This window comes from Coenobita brevimanus, chromosome 46, assembly GCF_032717465.1.
Source record: "Coenobita brevimanus isolate Jiangsu-jjx chromosome 46, ASM3271746v2, whole genome shotgun sequence".
In the NCBI taxonomy this organism is placed as follows: Eukaryota; Metazoa; Arthropoda; class Malacostraca; order Decapoda; family Coenobitidae; genus Coenobita; species Coenobita brevimanus.
In genome coordinates this window covers 9,320,968-9,329,141 of record NC_136999.1, presented here as the reverse complement: position 1 = coordinate 9,329,141, position 8,174 = coordinate 9,320,968, and positions in this window count along the sequence as shown.

The following is an 8,174-nucleotide window of genomic DNA, read 5'->3' as shown; positions in this document are numbered from 1 at the left end:
GGAAAATGAGGGAGGATGGAGGAGGTGAGGGGAGAGGGACAGAGGAAGGGGAAGGGAGGGGAGGGAATGAAGGTCACGGGTTGGAAACGAGGGTGGGGCCATTTGGGAGAAGATATACTGTACACGTATGTGCACACACACACACACACACACATATATATATATATATATATATATATATATATATATATATATATAGATGTGTGTGTGTGTGTGTATAATATATATATATATATATATATATATATATATATATATATATATATATATATATATATATATATATATATATATATATATATAGTACACAGATAGTAAAAGAATATATTAATATAATCCTTTTCCCAGCTAAACGAAAAACAGCAAGTACCCGAAGAGTGCAACTGTGGAAAAAATAGAGATTAATGGAGATAAGAAAGAGACAGCACGAAGTTAGATTTAAGTATGTCAGATAGGAAAGTGAAGAGGAAAAGAGAGTAAGTAACATAAAGAATACGAGTGGCGAAACAAGGTGGAAGAGAAAAAAGAGAGAGATGTATTTGTACGAGTGTAGAAACGGGCGGCTTACACATCCTAGACATACGCTGGTAACTCTACCAAATAGGCCTAAGTTCAAGCTTTGTTTTACGGACCCTGAATGGAAGCCAACCTGTAGCTCCAAGGAACACCACTTTGACGCTGTAAGTGACCCGTCCCCGCCCAGTGCTTATTCCTTGAGTAGCTTGTAGGTGCGGGAGGCTTTTGGAGCGTAGGGTAGGAAGTGCGTGTGAAAATTATGTTGGAGTGACTGTATTCGTGAGTAGAAGAGTTTGTATGTCACCGGTGGGAGAGAGAGAGAGAGAGAGAGAGTCCGTACAAGTGAGATCGAACTGACCGAACACTGCACCCTCTTAAATGTCCACCTTCGGGCAGGATTGAACCCGGGTCATGTGGACTGGTAGACGCACACGCTACCGACCCAAGCACCAGAAGTTTCAGTGAGGGAGAGGTAAATGCGTAAGATGAAATAAGAACAGCTTTACCGAAAAAGAAAATCAAGTATACAGTGAGACAGAATAGGAGGAAAATGAGAATGAGAGGGGTAAGAAAGAGCTGAAATAAATGAGAAAAAATGAAAAAGAAAGAATAAGGAGTAAACGAGAGAAATGAAGAAAAGTGGAAAAGTAAAAGCAAGAATACAAGGAGGGAGAGAGAGAGAGAGAGAGAACTAAGTGGAAAGAAAGGAAGGCAGGTTAGAGAGGGATAAATAATAAAATCAGAAGTAAGAAAGGATGAAAGAAAGGGAAAAAAATATTTAAAAAAAAGACTGAGAAAGGAAAAGAAGGAGAATGCAAGGAGAATGAAACAGGGTGGAAAGAAAATTAACGAGAGATAGAGATAAGGAGGTGGAATAAGAGATAATAAAAGAAAGAATGAAAAAGAAAGAAAATATGTGGGGTCAGTGGGAGAAAATGAGAGAGAGAGAGAGAGAGGGAGAGAGAGAGAGAGAGAGAGAGAGAGAGAGAGAGAGAGAGAGAGGTAAAGGGGAGAAAATAAAGAAAAGAGAGTAAGAAAATTAGCAAGAGAGAGAAACAGGGAGGAAGGGGAGGGGTGCGAGGTCAGGGTAGAGGGCAATGGATGTAAAGAGATTATATATCAGGGGGGCCAGAAATTGCGAGGGAGAGAGAGAGAGGGGGGGGAGGGGTTATGTGGTGTGTGTGTGTGTGTGTGTGTGTGTGTGTGTGGGTATGTGTGTGTGTGTGTGTTTTGAGAGTGTAAGTTTTGAGTGCATTTATGAAACTGGGAGAGTGAGGGAGCTGGGAAAGTCAGTGATTAAAAAGGAGAGAAGTGAGTGTGTTTTGAGTGTGAGTGCCAGAATATTTGCAAGAGAGATCGAGTGGCTGGCAAAATCCAATAACCAGAAGTGGACAGGAGGTGAAGAAAAGTGTGGGGCGAAAAGAGAATCAAAAATGAGCTGCAGGGAGGAGGAAATGTGGCGAATAAAGAAAATACAAGTGGGGAAAGCCAGAGGAAGATCTGAGAAAAAGAATGAGGGAAATATAAAATGAGGGGGAAATGAGAGAGGAAAATAAATAGGAATAATCTGTGAGAATGTCGATGAGAAGTTAGCCATAAAACGAAATGAGAGAGGAAATTATAAAACAAAATAATAAGGAAAATATAAAATGGACTTGGAATCAGGGACAAAAATAAATTGGAATATACTATGAGAATTTAGACGAGAAGTTAGCCAGAAATGAAAAGGAAATATGTCTGTGAATTTGAGCGAAAGTCTGGGAAAATTTAGCAAGGGAAAAAACTGTGAGCATTTGTACTGCAGTTTTAAAATACTAGAGATATAAATGTTCATCCTTTCCTCTCCCCTCCCCCCCCATCAGGAATACGGAGGTTTAGGATCAGTATATCCCCACTTTTAAGGCGACGGTGTCCAGCCTCATTCGCCCCTGAGTTGCATTATGTTAGCAGTAATCCCCAACCGCCCCTCCGATGTTAACAGTTGCTGGCCTCATGGGTTCGAGCCCCTTAATCCATTAGACCACGAGGCACCATGTGGGTATATGGTTACCACCCAGCGGAGTAAATGATTTCATGGGCTACAAGAAATAATTTGGCTTGTTGCTTGGTGTAGCGTTACGTGAAAGCAGCCCTACATCGAGTGAGTGGATAGTGGCCGCCCCCACTTACCAGAAGAAATAAAAATGCAGATGAAAAGGGTGAGACATATTGAAGGTAAAGTTTAAAACAGGAAGAAATTACGAATAAACTGAGAATTTTGACTAGAATTCAGTGATAAATATATTGATAAAATTTGGAAGGTGTCATGATTGAGATTATGAAAGAGGTGGGATGTATAGGAATGAATAAAGTACTGTACAGTGTAAGATTTTAGACAAGAATATAATGACAGAAACAGGGTATTGAGAGAGAGAAATTGATGTAGAAGATTGAAAGAGAAGTGGAATTATTTGAGAAGTGAACTGTGGAATTGATGGAAGTGAAAGGTGTGTGAGGAACGAACGTTGTATAAGTCGTTTAGTGCGTGTAAGAGAGAGAGAGAGAGTAGAGGTCAGCGGAAGGGGAGTCAGCACCACAAGTCAGCAAGAACGGGGTGTTGGATAGTCTCAGGAAAACGCAGTGGGAGGCTCCCAGGGTTATAATTGGCCGCTGGGTGACACTGATTGCTGCCCTTACTCTCCCTGCACACGCGATCTGTTGCTTCCAGGGGATGCGTGCAGTTGTGTGCGTGTATGTACTCGGGTGTGTGGGGGGGTGTACTGTGGGAGGTGTGGGAGTATATGTCGTGTGTGTGTGGGTGTGTGTTGTATAGTGTTGATGGAGGTATATGTGAGGTTATGTACTGAAGCTTATATTGAGTGCTTGTTCTCGAATTTTGACTCCATCCTTGGTTTACTTTAAGCCTTTGCACCAGATTTGGTCTTATTCTGATAAAAACAACATTGAGCTTGCCATGTGACCCTGACCTTTGACCTGTTGTTCTTAAAAGCAGTAGATAGGTCGTTGGTTAATCCTCCCCTCTTCCTCTGAGTTTAGCCCGAATCGTATCAGAACCGCATGTTATTTTGTTCTCAGACAGACACATATGGGTCGAACCATAACTTTGCCCTGTCACCTTGATCTTTGACTGATTGTGCTTTAAATCGTCTCCATTCGTTTTTGGCTGTCTCTCTACTCTTTCACCAAGTTTAGTTAAAATCGGATCAAACGTGTTCTTGAAAATTAGTAAACAAAAACTGAGTCCTTTACCTCATACATACAACTCGATCTTTTATATAATCAGTGACAGAATGAGATTTTAAAATGCTTGTCGGCATCGAAAAATGAATTACATATATTTTGTATTATTACAGAAAACACATTGACTCTTCAGAATACCGTGGCCCCTATTTTCGTCGGTGAAGGAAGCTCCCTAACACCTTTTCCGGAGCAATTTATTTTGTATACTACACCATACTATTACGTACAAAAGGATATTGATCACCCATATCTGAAGTAATTCGCCTTGGAAATAATGTTTTCACTGACCTCAGACGATTTTTTTACAATCGAAAACTATCCCCGGCAGTTGAGGGGTTAAAGAAATGTCTCTTGTCTTTTTCACATCGTTTCCTGGCGTTTCTCCCAGACCGGATATTACCCTATCTGGTGGTTATAAAACAATTCTCAATACATTTCTCTCTGATATTTTTCGTATTGCTGCAAAAGGAAATTCCAGTTTTGCAAGCCGTCCAGATATTGAAGTTTTTCCTCGTTGTCCAGCGCATTTCGTCGTGAGTTACTCCCTTTTTGAAGTCCTTTACTCTTATCTGTATGAATTTTCAGATATATATATATAAAAAAATGGACAGATACGAACAGACACTTGCATATTCTTTTGGTGTGTGTGTGTGTGTGTGTGTGTGTGTGTGTGTGTGTGTGTGTGTGTGTGTGTGTGTGTGTGTGTGTGTGTGTGCGCGTTTTTGAAGATACACTTTATGTAAGTCTAAGCATTCAAGAAATAAAGAACTTCATCTCTTTCCTGTCTTCCCCTACCCACCTGACTTACTTTTTTCCTTGTATTCCCTCCCAGCTGTTTTATTCTTCGCTGTCTTTTCCTCCCACCTCTTTTACTCATTTCCTGGTTTTCCCTGTCGTCTGTTTTATTCATTCAAAAATCTTTGTGCTTTTCGTGTACACCTGTTTCTTTTCTGTGTGTGTGTGTGTGTGTGTGTGTGTGTGTGTGTGTGTGTGTGTGTGTGTGTGTGTGTGTGTGTGTGTGTAGACAAATAGATAGAAGCAGATATTTACAATCAACTTCACTTCTTGAATCTGTATATTGTCACATACTTCATTCCTTCCCTGTGCATTTTTAAGGACAAACATATTAACCCTCCAGTGGTCGGAACAGCTCCCATATCCAAGGCCAACTTACACCACACGGTAATAATTTAGCCTGAGAGTGTTAATACTATACCCCGTTCACTTAACTTGGCCTGATATCGTCGCCTATGCATTTTGAACTTTGAGCTGCAACTAAAGATTTAACCCTAGAATATGATGCTAGTCACAAAAAAATGCTATGAAAAGGATGTTGAGCTGTAGTATCGTCAAATTCTGCCTCTGTGTTACGGTAAATACAATAAGCTGCTAAGGGATAGAACTCTGGGCCAAGTTTTAGTGATTGGACTGTAGTGTCATTGCCCTCTCTTGGTTGGAGTAACTGACATTTATTCCAGCTAACGCCAGACGACTTTGTCCAGCTGACAGTGAGTCATATAAATCTGGGTGTTAATCCTGGTGCCATTAATCCTCTCATGATCGAAACGCCTCTTAGTGTTTCATGCAGCTGACACCAGACGATTTTATTCAGCTGAGTGACACATAAGATTCTGAGTCTGAGTCTTCGTGCAGCTGATTATTCTGTCGTCCTCATTTTTTTTTTTTCAGATTAATCCTCCCATCAGTTCTATGTTTATCTAAAATTCGAGCATTCTACCATTTCCATCCCTCCATTTTTCCCACTATTTTTTTCCCGCGGTCATTTCCACATTATCACCGTGCTCTCAAAAATAGCCTCCCGTTCTGGCTTTTTTTTTTTTTTTTTTTTTTTTTTTTTTTCTCTCAGAAACCAGAAATACAGTTCCTATGTATTTTGAGCAAGACTTACGTGGGAGAGAGAGAGAGAGAGAGGGAGAGATTAGAGCCTGAATTCTTTCTTTTCTCACGGAGCCGTTCTTTAGAGTTCTCTGTTGCCCGAAACGTTGTAGATGATAAAGAATTCAAGCTTTATCCTGTCTGTCTCCCGCTCAACATTTTCACCTGTTACAAATAATCATCAGTATTTTGAGGAAGATTAGTTTTCCTACTCCTTTTCCTAGCATTTTTTTTTTTCCTGACCCATCCTCACCATACTAAGGCTTTCTCGTTTAGCTTTTATCCCATTCACCTCGATCACGTCTTGTCCACTTTTTCTTGCCACCACCTGACATTTTTAATTCAGGTTAGAAGAGTTTTTGAAGTGAATGAGGTAAAAATATAGCCTTTATTAATTCTTTTATTATTAGGGAGCTCTCCTGAAACTCAATAAAATCGTCTGGAAATTGCAAGAGTAAAATGGAAAATAGTTAATCGGATTAAATGGGTTAAGAGAACAGACTCCTACCTATTAATCTTTCTTTGTATAATGCCAGACGATTTTATTCACCTGAGGGAAACCCATGTCCTTTAAGTGGATTGTTAAGATTTTTTTGCTTAACAGGTAGAGGCTTGTGTGACTCACTCGTAGGTGAATGATATAATATGGTGTATTGAAGAACAAGACACTTAGGGCGGTATTCCCCTGCAGTCAGGAAGCTCACTAACACCTCATCCTAACCGGTTTATTTCGGATTCTGCGTCTTTAATATATTGTTATGTGCTATTCATACAGCCTTTGTCAGTATTGAATAGATATAAGAAGCAGAAAAAGAGGATATTAATGGGTAGTTTAGAATATACATTAAATCGCCACGGAATAGATGCTAGTGAACCTCCTTTACCTTACAAGAATACGGCCCTAAGAGTTGTTCCGACCTTGAGAGGGTTTGTGGTGACAGTATTAACACTATCAAATTCGTACGACTCAATTAATTAAGATCGCCCCACGTTAACTTGAATCAAACACAGGTGGGGAAAAAAAAAAAAAAAAAAAAAAAAAGCTAAATTCATTCCTACACTAATGCCTTTTGCCCACTGTTGCCGAACTTTACATTCTCTGATTTTTTTCTCCATTTATCACCGTTAATTTTACCGGAGCCTCGATATTTTTTGCATGGAAATTCACACCACAAGATGCATTATGCCCTTCCCAGCATGCACCGTCAGTGTGAGTAAAGAGATAAAATTACGCATGCAAAAAGATGCAGGCACCAAAGGGAAATAAAATGGCTTTGAGGAAGGTATATTCACGCATAAAGAAAGGAAAAATATGCCTGAAATAGATCCAGGACAAAATAAGAAAAAAAAACACGAAACTATGCATACGACTAAAAAAAAAAAAAATAATAATAATTAAAAAGATGCACGCAAGAATGAGGAAAAATATTCTCAGATGATGCATGAATAGAGAGAGAAAGAGAGAGAGAGAGAGAAATATCTGCTTGGAAGTTGTACGCACGAATGAGGACAAAAAAGCTCAAAGAAAAGGCCCTCAGGATTAATACGAAAAAATAAAAATCTGCAGAGAAAGCGCAAGAAGACATAAGCAGACAGGCAGAATAATGCACAAGGGTCTGTATTATTAGTATGCAGTCCAAGCAGAAAACATGAAGGAAAAAAAATGGGTAAAAATATGGGCCAGGACAATGAACACACACACACACACACACACACACACACACACACACACACACACACACACACACACACACCGCATTAGCAACCACGAAGTATTCTCTCTCTCTCTCTCTCTCTCTCAACGTGTCTGGTCCAGGTATTAACACTCCTAGGCATCTATATTCACTCGTACCTAAATAAGATCGTTTGGCGTTAGTTAGAAGTTGTTCCTAACCACGAAAGAATAAATGAAGACGTGGAATAGAATACTGAAGTTGATTTTAACCATGGAAGGATTAATATGAGACGGACAATAGAATACTGAAGTTGTTCCTAACCGTGAAAGGATTAACGGAGGCGATCTGAACTCTTAGGCTCTTATAATAAACGTCTTGGTGTTAGATACAAGGATAAGGAGTTGGCATCCTGATCCCACGAATAAGGGTGTTTGTAGTTTGAAAGTGTGTGGCTAGTGTAAGGCGTTAACCCTTTCAGTACCATGACGTCCTTTTTTTGTTCTTCCTACTTCAGACAGTTTTTTCCAACCTCAGACAACATCTTGAATAGTGAAGGAATTGGTGATGACTAGACCCTCACTCCTTAAGATCGAATAACTCGCATAACGTCTCGGAAAAAAAAAGTCGTCTGGAGTTAGCGAGAATGTTACGTCGTCGTAGTGAAGAGGCTGATATATCCAGACAGACGACTTTATTTTTGTTTTATTGTTGATGCTTGTCAGACGATTTTATTCGAAGTGGAGGAGGGAGAGGGAGACCTTTCAAACTGGAGGGTTTTGATACAGCTTTCTTTACCTCCTTCCCACCTGACAGCGAGACTTCCTGAGTTGAATGAAATCGTCTGTT